This window comes from Ictidomys tridecemlineatus, chromosome 8 (assembly GCF_052094955.1).
Source record: "Ictidomys tridecemlineatus isolate mIctTri1 chromosome 8, mIctTri1.hap1, whole genome shotgun sequence".
In the NCBI taxonomy this organism is placed as follows: Eukaryota; Metazoa; Chordata; class Mammalia; order Rodentia; family Sciuridae; genus Ictidomys; species Ictidomys tridecemlineatus.
Genome location: NC_135484.1, coordinates 91,533,387 through 91,555,214, shown reverse-complemented (window position 1 = coordinate 91,555,214; position 21,828 = coordinate 91,533,387). Strand labels below are relative to the sequence as shown.

At 31.8% G+C, this 21,828-nt stretch overlaps 1 long non-coding RNA gene across 1 annotated transcript in view; it reads right to left on the bottom strand.

Moving 5' to 3' along the window:
* Positions 1–21,627, bottom strand: part of LOC144366165 (uncharacterized) — a 33,782-nt gene extending 12,155 nt beyond the window's left edge. The window contains exons 1-2 of the long non-coding RNA XR_013425061.1: positions 6,931–21,627; positions 4,470–5,912 (exon numbers count right to left, since the gene is read on the bottom strand). This is a non-coding gene — a long non-coding RNA (uncharacterized LOC144366165). The remainder of the gene's footprint in view (positions 1–4,469; positions 5,913–6,930) is intronic.
* Between the last annotated feature and the right edge of the window lie 201 nt (positions 21,628–21,828).

The window sequence follows — 21,828 nt, the reverse complement described above, 5'->3', positions numbered from 1 at the left end:
TTTCCTTTAAAACCAAGACTTTCTACTCTCTTTTGCCTGTCATAACACCTGAAAAGTTCTATTCTCTTTTCACTCCATTGCTATTGTTAACTCAGTCACTATCATTTAATAATTGGTAAATAAGTTCTGTTATTTGCCAAATTCGGGGTAAAAAAAAAATCAACAAAGATTTAAGCCCTGAATTCTGTTGTTTGAATTTAACTTGGCAAACATTTATTCAGGCAAACAAAGTAAAAATCAGTTGTAAAATTGCTGTCAAGCAAGGTAAAATGATTACTTCTGCTTTGAGGTGAGAGGTAAAGTTTCATAGATGATAATGTCACTTTCATTGGGTTTTCAATTATTACTAGGTATTACTATGTTACTATGCAATATTATTAAACATACTATATAGGTACTCATATGTACAGATCATGATTGCGGTAAAGCACTGTCTTAACAAAAATGATGCTACATACATAAAAATATTTTTTCCTGTTGTTTTAAACTTATTTATCTCTACTGTTCTTTCCCATTCTTTTTGTAAGAAAACAAAATTATTTAGCATCTTACTGTTCAAACATTTTGAAAGATGTTTATCTTTTCCAAAAATAGTTGTCTTCTAATATGTCCAGCATATTGAGGTTTACAGAAAGGATTTCAAAGTGGTTTTACAGCTACAGAATGAATATGGGAAGTGAAAATTGTTCACAAAGATCATCTACTGCTTTCAAAAAGTAGTTATAGGGACCTGAACCACATCAATGTGAGAACTGAAACATCAGATTGTTTTGGGAATGTATAGCACATGTCATTGAATGCACTAATTGTCAGTGAAATGATGTACATGTAGGAAATATTAATCAAATGAGACTTCAAAATTTCATTATTGTGTAATTACTTTAGATAGAAAAAAATTGTTGAGTGTGGTGTATGTAATATAAATCATAGAGTATATCAATTAGAAAAACCAAGTAGACAACAAAATACTAACTGGATTTCTGCTTTTATTTTTGATAATTTTAATTTTCCTCTTTATGCCTTGCCTTAATTTTTTAGGAGCACCTCAATTTATGTTAGTTTTTTTTTTTTGTTGTTGTTGTTGTTTTTCCCTCAAAAGCACTGAGAAAACCACCTTGCAATCTGTGGAAAATGTGTCTTTATTAACTCTCATTATCCTTTTTTTCTTGTTCAAAATTATTTTCTCAAAAAACATTCTAAATAATTTGCATACATTTCATATCTTAATTTTGAACTCACTGCTAAAATGGTTTCCTTATCTACTGTGGCAACTTAAACTACTCTATTGCCCCAATATTAACTATATTTTCTTATCCCAGAAAGCATTACTTACTTCCAAACTAAAGCTTATTCATTACAGTACCCATGGTGTGTTTTCAGTTTTACTTCATAGGTGAAATTACTCAGCCTCAGCATTTTAGCATCTTGTCAAAGGTAGACCTTTGACAACAGGTTTTGTGACAACTACATTAGCTTGCTTTCCTTTGCAACATGCCTCCTCTAAGGTTGAATATTTGATTTTTTGACAAATATTTGACATTTTAGTTTTTCTGCTGCCACATAATAATAATCCTGAACCTTACTGAGTATGCAAAATGACAACCTAATCAGATGAGCTATTTTGCTATATTCATTCTTTGAAATACAGTCAATCAAATATAATCTTTGAAACTATTCTTACGACAGATATTCAAAGTTATCTAGGGAGAAGAAATATCACCTGACTCACTGTAATTATGACCTGCTTTAATAATAAATAAATCATACCCAAAGAAAAAGTTCAATACATGAAATTTACATCTTGCAATTTTCAATTAGAGACTATGGCTCAAATTCTTATTAATCTTCAGGGAATATTTAAAGAATCTGAGGATTTAAAAAATAAAAACAGAAAGATTATATTTTGCCTTTTAAAAAGATTCTGAATAGGAAATAGGTCTATGTAAGTCAGTACCGTGAGTTCCCAATAATTAAATTGAGTTATTAGGTGAAAAACCAATCTAACATTTACAACTAAAAAAGTTAAAACTGAGAACGTCTTCCAAAAAATGCTGAATGGCCCATAAAACTAAGTAACGTTATAAATATAATTCAATGAATAGCAAAAAAATATATTTTTAATTCAAATATACTTACACCAAGTTAATGTCCAGTAATTCAGTTAAATTATTGTAAATTAAAGAGAAGTTTTTGTTAATAATGTAACCAGTGCAATTTCTAGATAAAAATATATAACAGTATTTATGATTAATTTACTTAAACCTCTACTAGCATCAGTGGATATGATATCACTCTATGAATTTTGTAATACGAAACAAAAGCAAGCTCAATGAAGCAACTATTTTTTACTATTTGCAGATAGCAAAATGTTTAGCAGTAAGTAGTCATTTGTATAACAAATGTTGTCCTTTACAAAGCATTTGTGCTATATATTTTTAGTTTTGCTTCATCTATGCTATGCAAATATAATCATTATACAAGTTTGCTGACATGTTCAGGATGTTTATACACCTTTCAAGTTGGTGAAAATAAATTTTGATAGCATGCAATATTAATATGAAAATGCTGGGAAAATTGTTCAGCTAATACAATGATCATAGTAGAGATTTTACAGAACCTCAGTTTTTCTGTTGTAAATCTCCTATTAGTTGTGCTCATAAGCAGAAATATGAGGTATGAAGTGTTCCATCTTTAGAAAATGGCTCTTTTCTTTAAGGATTGGAATGGTAATACTGTTTGGCTAAACAGTATTTGTAGAATCAAAGAACAAAATACAATCTTGGTTACATCTAAATCTTTTGTTTTGCCACTTTCGAATTCAGAAAACGTAATAGATTCTTTCTGTGAATAACAAAATGGGAACCTGAAAATCTATCTTGGTGTGTACAGCTATACATTTAACTTTCATTATTATACAGAATATTGAGTTTTTAAACAAAGATGAAATTTTACAGATTTATTACTGGAAAAATTACTGATGGAATGTAGTCTTATGCTTTTGACCAATGGTAGGATTCAACTTCATCTTCTGCAATATAAGGAGCTTTTCAGAGAGAAAACCTATAATTTCTTCACAGTGTCTATTTACTAGTCTTTCACATAACATGTTCTAGCTGTTCTCTTAAGCAAAATTAGGAACCACATATATAGATTTATCTTAAAGTATTTTAAAAAAGCCATGCACTTTCAAATTGGGCTGTAGCACATTTCATAGACATTTCATAGCAGAATTTTTACATTTTGGGACAAGGAGTTGTTTATTTGGAAGTTTCTTTAACTTTTTGTTTTTTCTTCACATCATGTAGTTTTTTTTTTTTTTTTTTTTAACTCTTCCTCAAAACTTTGTATAATTGAATGAAAAGAAAAGAAAAAAAAAAGGAAGAAAAAGTTGTTCAAGTTGTTTGCCCTACTGGGAGCTACAGGGTAGACAAGACAATTTGCCACTTTCGTTTCATTTCTTTCTGACAAGTTTATTACTGGAAATGGCTGGAGGCCAGCAGCATCCATGTTACGTGATTGGTAATACAGAAGAAATACTAAAATTTTTCTGTTCTGAAAGTCAGACTCCCCTGTGCAGGTGTGATTGAAAAAACTCTATCAGTGGAAGCTGGGCTATGTTTTTGGTTTTCAGTTGAAAGAGTCTAAAGAATCTGGGAAAATTCTTACTCTGCTACACTTGTAGTATTCTTACTCTTCACTTGCAGTATTTCCACTTATAAAATGAGAATAGTAAAACATATATGATCCAAATATTCAGATCAAAAATGTGTGCGTATAATGTACATAAAACAAGGAACCTAGAAACATTAAAAGCAGGTTTACTATTATCAAAACAGATATTCTATATATTCCCATTTTGCCAATTTTTCTAGAAAGTTAAAAAATAAAGGCATTGAATGAAAAAATACAAGAAATCACTCAATGTAAGTAACCCTTATGAAAGGAAGCAAAATAAACTATATTTATTTGACTCAAAATGAAATTCAGGCATTCTCCTTCTGGAAACTTTGGAAATCTTTTTTTGTTTGTTTGTTTTCTTGTCCCTAATGTGATGTTTCTGAGCCGTTGAAAGGATCATATGAAAAGCCTCTAGAGCTTTGCCTGTGTCATAGAAAACGTCACTGATTATGGAGTTGGTATACGCTATTTCTTCAAAGATATTAATATTAATTTAGTAGATGAGATTGTCAGTGGTGGGCTATTTCTTGGCTATAAAGCTCCTCTTCTGTTTAGTCACATAGCTCTCTGCACTCTGCACTCCCTCTTCAAATGATTCCATCCATAGTAATAGCTTCACAACTAACTCCAAGTTGATGCCTCCCTAAAATAGAGCACTAGCCCTGATGCTCCTGTATAGTTTAGTCTATATCAAAACATCTTCACAATATTGCTAACACACTATTTTTTCTGCTACTCCAACTTGAGCTTCCCTTATCTATTCCTGAAGTACACTTTATTTGGATGCTTACCTTTTGGCACCTTTATGTGTGCTCTTCCATGGATTCACATGCTGTACAGCCCTCAGATTACTAAAATATCAAGAAATTTGAGACTATAATTCTTATTCCTAAATTTGGACAATTAATTTCCATATTAAAAAACAAAAATAATTTTATACAAAACTTGTCACATACCTTTATAAGAATATTAAGATCTCAAAATCCCCAGACCATAACTACTTGTCCAAATTCACCACTGTTTTTCAGTTTTAATTTAGCAATAGCAGAGAGCATTTTTCTTTCTGTGATTGAATTCATGTCCCCACTTCCTTCCTAAAATTGTCTCTTATGTCTGCTTTACTTCATTAATTGATCTATCTGCTCTTGTCTAATAAGGCTTAAATCAGATTTATTAAGTGTTTTGTCACATGCCTTCAATAAAAATACTGTGAAAAGACTAGAGAAATGTGAAAATCCATATATCACACATTCTCTTTTCCTTAAATTATATTCATACTCAGTCATACTCTAATACTAATCCTAATTAGAAATAACATTTAACATTCTTTGATTTTATTATTTTAATTTTAAATTTAAATTAAATGTGTTTAACAGATATATGGAATCAATAAAATTACATATATTAATGGATTGTCATGTGATGTTTTAATACATGTATGCATTGTGTAAAGTTTAAATTAGGTTAAAACCATCTATCTCCTCAAACATCTATTTCTTTATAGTGAAAAATTCAAAATTCTTAGTTTTTTTAACTACGAAGTACGTTATTATTATAGCCACTCTATATCTACTCTAAAAGCAGACTGACATACAAACCACTGTTAATCCACTAAGAGCTATATTCAACATGATCTTTTATAAAAAAAATATGTATTCATCCATAGTGTTTCCTTAAAAGTAAAATTAAAACATATAAAGTGTAGGATATCATATGACAAAGTGTGTAGTTCTAGCACTTGAACCCAAGTGTTTCCAACTTCCAAGATTTACTTTCTAACATTGTATTTATTACACACTCTCTTCCTGGGATAACTATGTCTGCCTATCTCTTCCTCTTCTATTTCCTGCTAAATGTTTGAATAGTGGCTTGATCTGTACAAATAAAAACAATATATCACAGTAAACAGTCACCTTGTGGAAATCACATCCAGAGTGGTCTATTCTCAATCTGTATTTAAATAAAATACTTACAAATATACATAAAACTAATACATACTTTAAAATACAGTAAATAACAAGAATACTAGTTCATAATGTGCCAAACATTCACATAGTCATTATGATTGTATCACTAAACCTTCATCATCTACCCAATAACAGCAAACACAAAAAGTCAACATTCTTGACTTCTAAATAGACCTTCCACTCCATATGGAATTGTGTAATGTGAGTCACAGATGCATGATTCATGGAAGATGAGTATTTTTTTTTTTCCCTTGAGCTGTCTTGGGTCTACAAGGAAGGGAGAAGGGAATGAGAATCCAAGAAAGTTTCAAGCGGATATGCTTTATGGAGCAGGACCCATCCTAGCACAAGGGCAGCTCCAGCTATCTGAAGCAAGATACAGGAATATGGCAGCCCAGGAGGAACTGGCCATGCTACTCATTCCCCACCAAGGATGATTCTGCCGTAATCCTTGTGGTGGTAGGAAAAAAAAATTGGAAAATAATCAGGAATGCAAATAAATTTAATACCAATCATATGAAAAGAAAACAAGAGATATCTAAATTTACTTCTAAGAGTATATTTTATATATCTATATCAGGCAGAAGGGAATTATGACTGAAATGGTTTGAAAAAGAAGGTAAATTTACACTTTTGCAACTCTATGTATTATTCTGAAATTCATTTCTATAGCAGATTATTTCTTGCAACTGTGTCTCTTTGTTCTCTCTCTCAGTGATTTAGGAGCTTATGTGTGCATTTCATCTCCTTACCAGAATTCAGGTTTTCTCTTCTTTCAGAAAATTGTAAAAAAAATCTTGTTCCTTGATGTAAGATTTGGCCATTAGAGTTGCTTTAGCCAGTTATATGTGGGTAGAGAGATATGAATCATTTTCAGAAACACTTAACTGCTACATTGACACTCTCTGATATTCACTTCTTCAGCTCAATGGCAGCAATAAGCCCCTGAGATTGTAGGTTGTTCTTATATGATTACTTAGCCTAATCCAAATGATCCACAGGCCAAAACACTTTTGTGAAAGCTGCTTTTTATAACTGGAGCTTTTTCCCACACCATCGCAAATTAGACAAAGTGCTTTCTAAGCTATTTGTGCACTATCATTTCCATAATTAAAAGAGGTATAGGGCAAAAGTGTGTAGATGGTCATATTTGCTGTCCTTAATATTAAGGGCAGAGGAGAAAAGCTAGGCATTGCAGGGCAATATGATCAGCAAATGCTGAGTGCTATGGCTTTTCACTCTCCAATTATGTAAAGAGAGCAATTTACAGACTGTTTTACATTACCCAAAATATCTGTCCCTCTGATCAGTCAAATGAACAGGAATTTCCATGGATGAGTCCTTCTTCACATGACTCACAGGAGGACATAAAAGGCATTAAAGAGAAACTAGTCAGATTATTTGAACACCAAATTACTATACAATTAATATATATATAAGAGAGTTCAAAAGCAAGAGCATCATAATATATTCTCACATTTCTAGAAAAGAAATGTATTGAGAGATTTCAAAGGAAGTCTCTCACACAAAACAAACATTATAATGTTGCAGGCACTGAGATATGCACTTGGGATACTGCTGTGAATAAGCAAAATGGGATCTGTTTTATCATGTGGGGAAAAAAATCTGGGGTGGGGAGATTAGAGGGGATGTATTGAATTATTTAAGAGGCTGAAGGAGATAAAATAATGACATAAAAAAGAACACAAAACATGAATAAAGCAATTACAGACAATAATATCTACAAAGACATAATAGAACTGATAGTGTGAGGAAGAATAGGGAAGGATTGTGATAGTGATACAGACTAACATTGAGATAAATCTTTCAACTAGGAGAAACCTCTAACAGATTTGAATGGTTTGAAGAATTTAGTGTTTTAAAATTTTGTTCTCTATGGTGAGCTATGAGTGGCTGCAGTAGAGGCAAAGGAAATTTTCTAGTGCAAATGAAGTTTTTGGAAGCTAAAATAAAATGTGTGACATGGCATGGGAGATAGGAACTCCGCTCACTTTTGACAATGATGGTAGTCATATGCTCAGTACCTCTTGAGGCTTCATTTAGAAAATTTAGACAAATTATAAACCCTGTCCCCTACACACAAGGGATTATTAACATGGATATGTTCCCTACACAGAATATGGGCCCTTTCAGTGTTGTGTGTATTACACAGACTGACTTTATCTCCATCTCTGTACTTATGATCACTGTGAGTTGTGTCATCTGAGTGCTCAATAATCAGCATATATACAGTGGTTAGCTCAATTTGATATTTTGTATTTTATTCTGGCAGTTTTAAAGCCACAAGAGAGTTTTAAGCTTGGAAAGATACATTTTAATAGCACAGATAAATCTAGATTTTAATGGACTACTCTGGCTGCTTTGGGATAAATGGATTAATAGAAGGCAAAAATTATAATAGGGTGACCAGCTGGAAGTCTGTTGTAAAGATTACAAATAATTAAGTTTCCCAGGTGTTTTAAGGAACAAAGAAACAACTGATAATTCTATGCTCTACCAAGTTGTCATTGAGATAAAATTAATAGACTATATTCTAAGATATTAAATATTTAAGTTTAATGAATAAATTTAAAGTGTTAAATAAAAATTCTCTTGTAAAAAATAGTTTTATCTTAAAACACAGCCAGAAAAAAAATGGGGACAAAATAAGGGAAGAAAGAATTATGAATTAAGTAAGCAAATTATCAATAACCAATTTTTTATATTTTCAATTATTGTTTATAGGAAAAACAAATTATTTAATATTTTTGTAAAGTTGAATTATATAATTAAGTAACTGTTTTTCCAAGACTTGATAAGCTGTAACAGGTGGACTCTACCATTCCCCCAAAAACCTTGGAAATAGTAGCATGCTTGCAAATTCTATTATCTGTGCTGAACACTGAGTTATTTCCAATGAAAGTCATCACCTTGTACCAAAACACAAGGAGCTACCAATTCTAAACTTTAACACAAGGAGGAATAATAATATAACTAGTGCTTATACTATCCCCCAAACCAATAATCATATATCACTTTGAGTCTAGTTAAACCTGAATCATTGCCAGATGTCCACACATTGATGTTCATTGTTCATGCAGACATCCATCCCATTCTCCTGCAACTCCTCTCACTCAACCTATCATGCTCACACACTTGCAGGGTGCTCCATTGGATCTCCTTCACACTGGTAAGTATTCATTTTCTCAATTTCTTAGCCTTTTATATTTGCCTTTTTGCCTTGAATCAGTTTTTGTCAACCCTAGATTTGTATTGCAAATACTCATGGATATTAAAGACAGACAAAAATCAAACTCTGCCCCATATTTAGGTCAGAAACCCTAGCAGTGGGCCCCAAATATTAGCATTTTTAAGCTCCCCAAGTATAAAAATATGTTTCCATAAAAACAAAGCTTACAGGAAAGCTCCCAGGAAACCACAAATGACCTTCCTGTCACTGTGATAAGTTTGCATTTTCTAGATTATTTTTTGTAAATAAATTCATATAATGTGTACTTCTTTGGCTGGTTTCTATCACTTAGCATAATCGTTTTTAGAATCATTCATATTGTTGTGTACATCTACTTTATTTATCCTACTCATAAATACTTGGATGGTTTCCAGTTTGGAGCTATTAAAAATAAAGGTGCTATAAAAATTGATGTAAAATAAAGATACACATATATACGGGGCAAGAGAGGGAGAGTGAGAGAAAACTAATTTTCTTGAGAGAGCATGTTTGCTCTGTAGTCTTCTAAAGTTGCCTCTAAAGCCTTCTTTTACGCATCACATGACAGGGACCAGAGGCTGAGTAAATGCCCTCATGATTCATTATAAAGTTTCCAGATATTTCTCCTCTTTTCTTTCAAAGGGAAAAATAAAATTCTTTGAGGTACATATTGCTTCTCTATTCCACTGTGCCTCAAACTGTAATGTGAACTGTATGAGGTTTTCTTTAAAATGCAGTGCAGACACACAGATTCAGTAGGTCTAAAACCGAGTAAGGATTCTGCAGTAAAAACCCAAGGCCTTCAGTGCTGTTGATCTACAGAACATATCTGAGAAGCACAAATCAATTTTATCCTCTCTTCCACCGGCTCCCTGTTCACTTTCCTGTTCTTTTGTTAGAATTTAGCTCTGGTTTAAGTCTTTCTTCTTTCCTTATCTCCTCTCATTAATTCCCATGATAGCACATATCACTGTTAACATTCTAACATTCTTTCCTCCCAACTCCTCAATGCTTGCACCTTATATCTCTATTTCAAATATTTGATCTTCCAACATTCTGCATCGTCCTGTGCCCCCAAATCCTTATAGTTCCCTTCATATTTTAATGTTCACTTCCCTAATTCTATGAATTCATGAAGATACTGATACTTTCCTTTCCAAGATTTTCTCAGAAGCTTCACACTTGGCATTATTGGCAAAGAGCAGAATAAGGCACGAATACTATTCTTCCTTATATCTGCAGTGAGCAGCTAGTCCAACAAGTACTGAATATTCTGGTTCATGTGACTCTAGTCAGCAGTCATAATACCAGTACATATTGAATGTGACTGACAGAACATATAGACCCACTAAGGGAACAGTTTTTTCTGTTCAAAGGTAGGGATATAACTTGTATTTCCGAAAACAAACAAACAAACAAACAAAAAACAAAAAATAGAGAAAGGGTTAGGAAGCTTTGTATTTTATTTCCATTGAGGTCAAATTAAGCTGTCTATTACTTAAATTTCTAGACTTGTTATAAAACCCTAATTCTGGTACCAGGATAATTATCACTAAGTTTTCTTGTGTAGCTTTATGAATTCTTGTATTTTATGACTCCTTTAATAGAATTTGAGAAAAAAAGAATTCAGTGTTATCAAGCTATGATTTTAAGGTAGAAATTAAAATTACCTTAGGGATAGATTTAGGAGGTGAGTGCTTAGAGAATGTGTACACATAAATGATCCACCTTTGGAATACATTCACCTCCTCAGGATCTAATCAACAGGGATTTCTTTTTATTGTGTTCTACCATTTTTCATTTATGAATATAAAATAAATTTCTGCAGTGATTGGAGTTTTAAAGCTATTAATGTTGTTGTTATTGTATCTCAAATCCACTGACTAAAGATCAAAGCAAAATACAATTTACTTAGGTTATTTTCACTTGCTGCAAAGTCTCAGCTTTATTGATTTCTAATTATTAGTCACCTGGTTGTTCTATATAGCTAATTTATTTTTGTTTACAACCTCAAAATATAAATAAAAACACTAAAATCAAATATTAAAGAAAACAGTTTTCACAGCATTCATTTTGCCTAATATTCATAAAATTACTTAAATCACCACAAATATCCTTAAAGTTAAAAGTAATCCCTGCACCTCAGTTTTTAATTATGTGTAAAATAAGCTTTCATATAATGCTAAAACTGTGTATATATATACCACATTTTCTTTATCCATTCATCTACTGAAGGGCATCCATGTTGGTTCCATAGTTTAGCTATTGTGAATTGTGCTGCTATTGAACATTGATGTGTCTGTGTCCCTGTAGTATGCTGTTTTTAAGTCCTTTGGGTATAGACTGAGGCATGGAATAGATGGGTCAAATGGTGATTCCATTCTTAATGTTCCAAGGAACCTCCATACTGCTTTTCATATTGGCTGCACCAATTTGCAGTCCCACCAGCAATGTATGATGGTGCCTATTTCCCCATATCCTCACCAACAATTGTTGTTGTTTGTATTCTTCATAGCTGCCATTCTGACTAGAATGAGATGAAATGTTAGAGTAGTCTTGATTTGCATTTCTCTAAATGCTAGAGATGGTGAACATTTTGTCATATATTTGTTGATTGCTTGTATATCCTCTTCTGAGAAATATCTGTTCAGTTCTTTGATCCATTTATAGATTGAGTTATTTTGTGTGTGTGTGTGTGTGTGTTTAGCTTTTTGAGTTCTTTCTATACCCCCAGAGATTAGTGCTTTATCTGATGTGCAAGTGGTGGAAAAAGAAAATGTGAGGTATATTCACAATGTAATATTATTCAGCAATAAAAGAGAATAAAATCATGGCATATGCAGGTAAACAGCACTTGCTATAAACATGGATGTGGCTGTGTCCCTGGATTTGGAGAATATAATGCTAAGTGAAGTTAGCCAATCCCCCCAAAAAACAAATGCTGAATATTTTCTCTGATATAAGGAGGCTGATTCATAGTGGAGTTGGGAAGGGGAACATGGGAAGATTAGGTGAACTCTAGATAGGACGAAGGAGAGGAAAGAGAAGGGAGGGAGTAAGGGGTAAAAACAATGGTGGAATGAGATGGACATCATCAATACCCTAAGTATATGTTTGAAGACATAAATGGTGTGAATATACTTTGTATACAACCAGAGATATGAAAAATTGTGCTCTATATGTGTAATATGAATCGTAATGCATTCTGTTGTCTTATATAACAAATTAGAATAAAACATTTCAAAAAACTGTTTTTAAAGCTATTTCATATTCAAAAATAAATAGGTTACAGATATTAAAATATCAAAATACAAGAAAGAGGAGAAAAAATCCCAGAAAGGATGACTTAACAAGAAAAAAGATTAAATAAAGCACAGTATAAAATGAACAAGAATGTGTCTTCAAGAAAAACAAGTAATTCAAATTCCTCCAGAGTAACTTGGATTTACAAGATACATAAGAGGGATTCCAAGAACACCTTTTTTTTTTTTTTTTCGCCTGATTATCATGTTTCCAGTTCAGGAGGTGTCTTCTAGTTGGGGACCTAATTAGTCTTGGACAAGATTTATGAATTATTTGCATTGGATTGGTAGATATAATAAGATGACAGTCTTAAAGGAACTATTCATGAGAAAATCCGATGAATTAGACTTGGTAAGTGACCCATATTAAGGGATTTGCAGTCTTATGTCCCTGAAGCAAATAACTATCGTATTTTTGCTTGAAATCATTACTATTTATTGTTAGGAAAGAAATATAGGTTTGGTGCTTATATTATTTAATAAGTATGTCATAATTATGTTATATCCAAGTTATATTTTTGAATACATAATTTGAAATTATAAAATGAGAACTACATTTGCAGGACTTACAACCAAGAAGAATGAATATAAATAAAATTAAATTTAGGTCAGGCTTTTGCAAACTAAATTTATTTTCCCTAATTTTGTTCTTTAACCTTGAGTAAATCATCTGAAATTTTAAGCAACAGTTTTAGAAATAATAAAAATTGAATAATAACACTTTTCTTGCCTTTAGTGAGCAATAACGCAATAAAGTATTCACCCATCCGTTCAATCATTCAACACAATTTGAATATGTATTGTATTATAGACATTATGGGCACATAGTAGAATAAAGACATAACTATTGATTCACTGACATTCCTAAAAATTTGAATGCAAATACAAATGGTTATTTTATGAGTACTTACAACAATATCATGTCTATTTTAGTTAAATAAAATGGTTACATAAATCAAAGAAAACTTCAAAGCAATTGTGCTTTGAAATTCAGAGACTTCTTGGCTAAGTTCCAGGTAAAAACCTTTTCTTCAACTGGAAGAAAAATAGTTATACAAACATTAATAAAAACTGCACATCTAATTGTACATGATTAGCATCACACGATATGTGCGATTGCATACCATGAATCAAAATGCATTCAGCTGTCATATAGGCCTAATTAAAATAAACAAATAAAATTAAAAAAAAAGATTGTACATATAAAAGTTATATCTCCTGGGAAATAATATTTAAGAAAATATTATTTTCTTTAAAAGATCTTTTAAAGTAAGTTACAAAAACAATTAAGGCAATTATTCTGTAATTTTATTCTGCAAAAATAATTACGTTGTATTTTGTTTTGTTAAATTTGGGTTCTGCTGATTTTAACAGAGCCTATTAGACAATAGAGAAAGAAACTTCACAACACCATAAATGAGAAAAGTTGCAATTAAATACAATTAATTGAATTAATTTAGACATATAGATATATTAGGACATTTTATTTTCCAACCAAGAAAACATGTAATTAAATGTTCTTCCAAAGAGTTTGACCTTCTAAGACAAGTTATGATATGATTACTGCTCAAACCTGTGGAATAATTGAAGTTGAGAAACAACACAGGAGCAGATTGACAAAGCAGAATTGGTGAAATATTTATTACTTTAATGCCTTAGAAAAAGTTCAAATAGATGACTGTCTTGGCTCTCTTAATTTTTATTTGCTTATTTTACAGACACAAATATACATAAAGTAATGTGGTGAAGGGAAAAAAGTTTCTCACAATTTTTGGTCAAGAATTTTCCTAAATTCAAACTGGTGAAAGTAATTATTTTATTGAAAATATCTTAATGTTAAATTTAACATCTGAAGCAAAGGCAAACATATAGATCATCTACATATGCAAACAAATAATTTCATGATTGAACTAGTTACAGATAGATATTTCTTTTGTTACAATAAGAAAAATTGTAGATCTTTATTTCCAAATGGATGAATTTGATGCATTAAAAATCTATGGTATACTAAAAAAATGTGATTTGGACTCAATCATCTTTAGATATTTGTAGAAACTGATCATTGCACATATTTGGTTTATAATTCATAAATTATAATTTATATATTGAATGTGATCTGTCCAATTGGGACAAAAAGAGAAACTGATTTTATATTTTAATTGTACTTAGGCCACATTATGTCTGATGAATAGTACAAATATCACTTCCCTTGACTTTATCATTTTGCATAGAAATAGTGACACATTAATAGCTAAATGTAAAAGTTTTCTTTCCAAAAACAACACTGTTTTTTCATTGGAACCACACAAACTTGTACATCTCTGGAAAACAGCAATGACCGAGAACTTAATTGTTCCTGTAAATGCTCTGTGAAGTGTTTGAATAGGTGTAATTTATTTACTTAGAAATTACCCACACAGATGCTCTCACCCATCACACACCTCCTTTGTATTCAACTATGATTTAATGTTTTCTTGTACAAAAGTAGTCCAAGCCAATTAAAAAGCAAATAAATAGTCACAGTGGAGGGTAAATTGCCTTCTCTGCCTTCATGAAGCATGTGTGCACCAGTAAGATAAGATATTGTCAATCTGTTAAAATCTCAGGGAATCCATCCTCCTTCATCACTAGTAGCAGAAAAGCTTTTACACTTTGAAAAACCATGGACAGTCATTTATCTAAGTTGTGGCAAAAACCTAAAGGGGAGGAAGGCCATAGTATTTCTTGCAATACATTAATCTTGACTTTAAAATAATGGAGAATGTTCCAAAGGTTCACTGCTTAAACATTTTGTTTGGGACTTAATTCAACCTTACTTTTCACTTTCATGTATTAGAAACAGAATAATATATTATGTTTCCAAACATGAAGTAAAGCCAATAGCATTAGAGTTGTCAGTGTAGCAAATGCATGCATGTAGTCTCAGTGAAAACATTTGCTGATGTGCCTATTTCAAGTGAATTCATGCTATCACTTCCTTGTTACTCCTCAACCCCACTTGTTTAGAATTTTTGTTTCCATTGTATGGAACCATGATCAGTATCATGAGATATTAATGACATAGAATGATAGAAACATTAATTAAACAGTTTCATGTCAATGTTAGCAATGCATTTTTAAGAATATATGTATAATATTTGCATATTGAATTGTTTAATATTATAGAATAATACTTTTGTAATAAAAATTTGACTATATTTTTATGTTACTGATGACTTTTAAAAGTCTCACTCCTCCCTACTCCCTTATTGCCCAGGTCTTCCATAGCTAAAAATGAATTCCAGGTCTTCCTTATTATGGCACAGGTGTGAACTTCAAACCATGCAAACACCTTCCCATATATAGGAATCCTCATTCTGGCCCAACTCCCTAATGTAAATAGAGCAAGTCAGTCTCTGAGTTTTGATCAGCTAAGGAATGCCCTCCTCTTCCCAGAGAAGCCCATTATATAAACAATAAAACTTTTTTTGTAACTTCTTGGTACATGTACATTCTTCCTCTGAGCATCTTAACCAAATATGCATGATTTTACCTTGTATGTGCAGTTAAGTCTACAATAGAATTATAATTTAAATTTGCTTAAGAAGTGGCTGGTAGGATTATAAAGTGTTGATTCCTAGATCTGCTTCAACTTTTTGAATTGAAAGAATCTAATGAGACACCAAGAAGTAAAACATTTTTGCAAGCTTTGCTACTTACACCAGATTTTGCAAAACAAGATTTTACTCTGTTCCTTTGGGAAATGCATTTATTCTTTCATCTAAAGAACTGCTTTGCCTTATGAATTATTCTTTCACTCAGTGGCTGAAAACATTATGTCTTTATTGGCAACTAGACTCTGGCACAGGTTGTGCTCCATTTACTTCTATCTTAAGAGTAATGAAGTAAAACTTGGTAGATATTAATAACAATAATAAACAAAAAATATCATCATGGTCTCTAGTGTCAATGTTTAATAGTTTTGACAAATTTCTGGTTTATAGCCAGAGTTAGATATGGATCCCAATAGGCTGCTTGAATTTTTCATCACATCTAACTCTTTCATGTATGCAGTTTCCAAATGCCAGTTAATGGACAGGAACCTAGCTAACCACATCAGCATCACATGGGGAAGAAGTAATATCAACATACAAATATTTTCAGCCTACTCAACAGTTAAATCTGGTGGAGGTCCTACAAATAATAATTTTTTTTGAAGAATTTCTTCAAAATTCCTATGCAGACAAATAATGAAATACTAGTAAAACATGTATTCCTGACCTCAGAACAGGTTAGAGCATGATAGCTGCTATATGCAATGCCAAGTTATATTTCCATCTGGGTAGCCCAGAAAGTAAAAAACTGCTACTATCCAAAAAGCCTGGGGAAGTTGGTGCTCAGTAATAAATGGATGGGATCTCTCAACCAATACCTCTCAGCTAATGGGGGGTAACATGCTGAAAGCTGTTGTCCTGAGGCTTTTTGAGTTGAGTATGACTTGTGATCTATCACTATGGAGGACCCAGTTGTAATGCTATTAGCAATCACGTGGTCTGGTAAATTGACAGAAAAGAGAACACTTTGCTAGGGAAAGTCTGACATATTAGGAATTGTCCTTGAATTCTATTTTACATTAGCATTCCTAATTCTAGAATCATTCAAAATAGGTAGATGTCTTTGTATATAAAAATGTGAAAAACAGATCAAGGACCTAGGAATTAGACTAGGAATTTGCACCTAATAGAAGAAAAAGTAGGCCCAAAACTTTATCATGTCTGATTAGATCCTTACTTCTTTGCCCAGACTCTTAAAGCTAAAGAAATAAAAATCAAGAATTAATAAACGGGATGGATTCAAACTGAAAAGCTTCTTCTCGGCAAAGAAAATTATCAATAATATGAGAGAGAACCTTCAGAGTGGGAGAACATCTTTATTACATGCACATCAGATAGAGCACTAATTTCCAGGATATATAAAGAACTCAAAAAACTTAACACCAAAGAAAACAAATTACCCAATCGACAAGACTAAGGAACTGAAAAGACACTTCTCAGAAGAGCATATATAATCAACAAATATATGAAAAAATGTTCAACATCTCTAGTAATTAGTGAAATGAAAATCAAAACTACTCTAAGTTTTCATATTACTCTTGGCAATTATCAAGAATACAAGCAACAAACCCCAAAATCCAAAGATTGAATGTTTTCTCCGATAAGTGGATGCTGAAGCATAATGAGGAGGGGGCAATGGGAGGATCTGAGAAACTTTGGAAGGGCAAAGGAAGGAAGGAAAGGAAAAGGAGGGTTATGGGGGTAGAAAATATGCTGGAATGAAATGGACATTATTACCCTAGGTATATGTATTATGGCACAAATGATGTAACTCTACTTCGTGTACAAGCAGAGAAATGAAAAATTATGCTCCATCTGTGTACTATGAATTGAAATGCATTCTGCTCTCATGTACAACTTAGTAGAACAAATAAATAAATAGATTTACAAAAGAAGAATACAAGCAACAATAAATGTTGGCAAGGATGCAGGTAAAAGTTACACTCATACATTGCTACTGGCACTGCAAATTAATGCAATCACTTTGGAAAGCAGTATGGAGATTCCATAGAAAACTTGTAATGGAACCACCATTTGACCCAGCTATCCGACTCCTCAGTCTGTACCCAAAGGTCTTAAAATCAACATACTTCAATGTTGCAGCCACATCAATGTTTATAGCTGCTCAACTCACAATAGCTAAACTATGGAATCAGCCTAGGTTCTCTTCAATAGATAAATTGAGAAAGAAATTGTAGTATATATACACAATGGGCTATTACTCATCACTAAAAGAGAAATTATGGCATTTGCAGGTAAATGGATGAAGTTAGAGAATATCATGCTAAGCAAAGTAAGACAATCCCAAAAAACCAAAGGTAAGGGGGGAAGGGGAGAGGGCAAGGGGGTAGGAAAGATGGTGGAATGAGTAGGACATCAGTACCCTAGGTACATACATGTATGATTGCCCAAGTGGTGTGACTCTACATGGTGTACAAAACAGAGAAATAAAAAGTTGTGCTCTCTTTGTGTATAATGAAACAAAATGCATTCTTCTGTCATGTATAACTAGTTAGAAAAAAATACATTAAATTCTAAATCATCAAAGTAAAAAATGTGAAAAATATATGCAACATAGTTCTACTTGAATCACTTTCCTTGGGGTGATATTATCAGTAATCTAATACATTTTTACAAAACATCCTTGAGGCTACACAAGTATTTAGATAGTATACTGAAATGAAAGAATATTTTAATTCGCTCAAATAGTAAGTATATCCATATATATGTAGATATATGATGATAATATAAAAATAATTATCACAAAATAAGAATGAATATGTCATAAATATATACCCTTAATCAACATAAAAGTATTTTCTTTTGTGCATTTTAGAGAAAAGGAACTAATCTCTAAAGCATCTATTAAAATTTTAACATAACAAAAAAATACAATTAATAAACTACAGAAGAGATCAGACAGTCAATAAAGTAAACATTTGCAATATTTTCAATCTGTAATTATAAATTGAAGGCACTAAATGATTTAAGCATTTTCCATCTGAAATTCTGCACTGTTGGGACTAATTATTTAATAACATGATTAATGGCATGTCTTATATAATTATTTATAAATTAGGCATCACATTTGTACACTAGTTGTTAGTGAGGTAAATCTTTAATCAACACATTAAGTTTACTTGTATTCAGTGAGGCACATACAGTCATAAATAAATAGGTTGCCTAGTTCAAGGAAATAATAACCTTAAAAATTAATGAGAATCCTGAGAAATCAATTCTATATTCAGAATTCTGCTGCATGTTTCATATGTGGATATGAAACAGGCACACATGTATGTGTATGTGCATGTATACATATATATAATTATAACAATTGTAGTATATAATGATATATTTTATTTCTTCACAAATAACTCATGAAGGGTAGGAGTAAATTAATTAGAAAAAAGTAGATATTAGGTAAAATTTAAAAAGTTAAAGTATGTAAATTTTATATAAAAGTATATAAAACAATTAGCATCTACATTGTAACAGAGGAAAACTGTGCTTGCCATTTCCCTTGGATACAGACATTTTCTTTGCAATCTGGGTCATAAGGAAGTCTGCTTTTAGCTCTGGAAGGAGGTAACTATCTCTGTATTTTGAGACTATAGGCAAACCTACCCTTTATCCATTTATAACAGTGCTTGCATTTCTAACACTGTTCATTCAATAAACATTCTTCAAAATACAGTACAGAAAAGATTTTTTTTTCAATGTTTCTGGTTTCAAGACATTCAGTTAACTCAATAATCTATGAAAAATTATTATCCAACAATATACTGAGAGTATATATTTTACTTAGTAACATAAATGTTAAGGCTGACCATGTAAAATTTCTTTATAAATATTGATATGTATATAATATATCAAGCATAATTTCCTTAGAATGGAAAGGGAACATATGTATGGGAAAACCCAATTGAGTTTAATTGCAGACATTAATAATTTCACCTTGAGGAAAATTTTGCTAAGGAAATAATAATAAGTATGGAAGGGCCAAATGCTTGTAATTCCAGCGCTACAGAAGCTGATTCAGAGTTGCAGGTTGAAAGAACTTAGCATGATTCTTTCTCATCAGCGTGAGGTGAGGGAAGGGAGAGAAAAGGGCTGAGAATGTAGCTCAGTCTTACATTGAGTGCCTAGTATTAATGAGCACTTTGGTTCCATCTCCAGTACCACACATACACAAAAGAAGATATTAACGACCAAAAAAAAAAAAAATTAAAGTTGTGTTTTTGGCTTTTCTTAATGAAATAAGAAAGCTAAGCATCTAAGAATAAAGCTAATTTCTACAAAGCATAAACACACAAAATGAAATGTTTTACATCATGCATTGAACATCAATTTAGTATACTTTTCATGAAGTATATGATAGAATGACAGTGCTCCCCTCAGTATGTTTCCTTTGTTTTCAACCATATGATCTCTCCAACAGTTGACATTTACTCAGTCCTTAGGCTAACTTCTCAGATGTTAAATATGTGTGGAATTATGTGTGTGCCAAATATCTTCTCAATAGTTTAAAAATAAACTGCTCTCTCAGGACTTCCTCTATTCCTACTTACATAAAGCAAAATTACAGACATGGAAGACAGGGAGTTTTAGCCACGAAAATAATAGTAATAACTGAAGCGATGTCAGATCCCAAGATGGAACAAATTGTCTTTCTGAATATCTTTTATAAAATTTATCCTAATTAGTTATATAGGACAGTAGAATGCATTTGGACACATCATATATAAATGGAGTATAACTTCTCATTCTTCTGGTTGCACAGAATGTAGACTCACACAGGTCATTAGTCATATATGCACATAGGGTAATAGTGTTTGATTCATTCTACTATCCTTTCTACCCTCTATCCCCATCTCTTCCTTACACTCCCCTTTACTCAGTCCAAACTACTTTTATTCTTCCCTAGCTCCCCCTTCTTATTGTAAATTAGCATTGCATATCAGAGAAGACATTTAGCCTTTGGTTTGGGTGGATTGGCTTTTTTCGCTTAGTATAATATTTTTCAGCTCCATCCATTTACAAGCAAATGTCATAATTTCATTCTTCTTTAAATCTGTGTAATATTCCATTGTATATTATATCACATTTTCTTTATCCATTTATCTATTGAAGGGAACCTAGGTTGCTTCCATAGTTTAGTTATTGTAAATTGAGTAGATATAAATATTGATGGGGCTGCATAACTTGTAGTATGCTGATTTTAAGTCCTTTGGGTACAAACTGAGGAGTGGCATAACTGGGTCAAATGGTGGCTCTATTACAAGTTTTCTAAGTAATCTCCACATTGCTTCCCAGAGTGATTGCACCAATCTGTATTCCCAGCAGCAATGTATAAGTATACCTTTTCCCCACATCCTCGCCAACATTTATTGTTGCTTGTATTTTCAATGATTGTCATTTTGACTGCAGTGAGATGAAATCTTAAGGTAGTTTTGATTTGCATTTCTCTCATTGCTAGAGATGTTGAATATTTTCTGAACGTCTTTTGTGGAGTAGATCTGGTCTGCCAGTAAGAACCTCCACCTGTCAAATTATTAAGAGATACACAATTATCTCTTCTGAATCATATATTTTGGGGACTGAATTTTATAAATGTTTAATCTTTATACTACCCAATTAAGAGGGATAAAAGATAATAAATTATATCCTGTCCAAAGAATAATATAAAATTAATACAAATAGGTAAGTAGAAGAGATCATTGTGTTAATAAGTTACATTTGGGAAATTGTGAATAGACATTTTATTGTATTTCTAACATATTTTGAAAATAGCTTTAAACAACAGTTAAGCAATGTTTTTGAAGTTAGAAAACAATTGAATGTAATTTAAAAATCCTGATTATTTGAAAGTACCTGAGTTTTAAAATGTACCATCAAAAATGGTTTATCATACCTGGTAAAAAGTTGTTTAAACTAAAAGTAATTTTAATTGAAAAGAATAAAATACATGGAGAAGAATAAGTTTGTCCTTCAGTATATAAAAGAGAAATAAAAATTATTTTTTATTTAAATATATACATTTCAGTTTTACAACATGATGT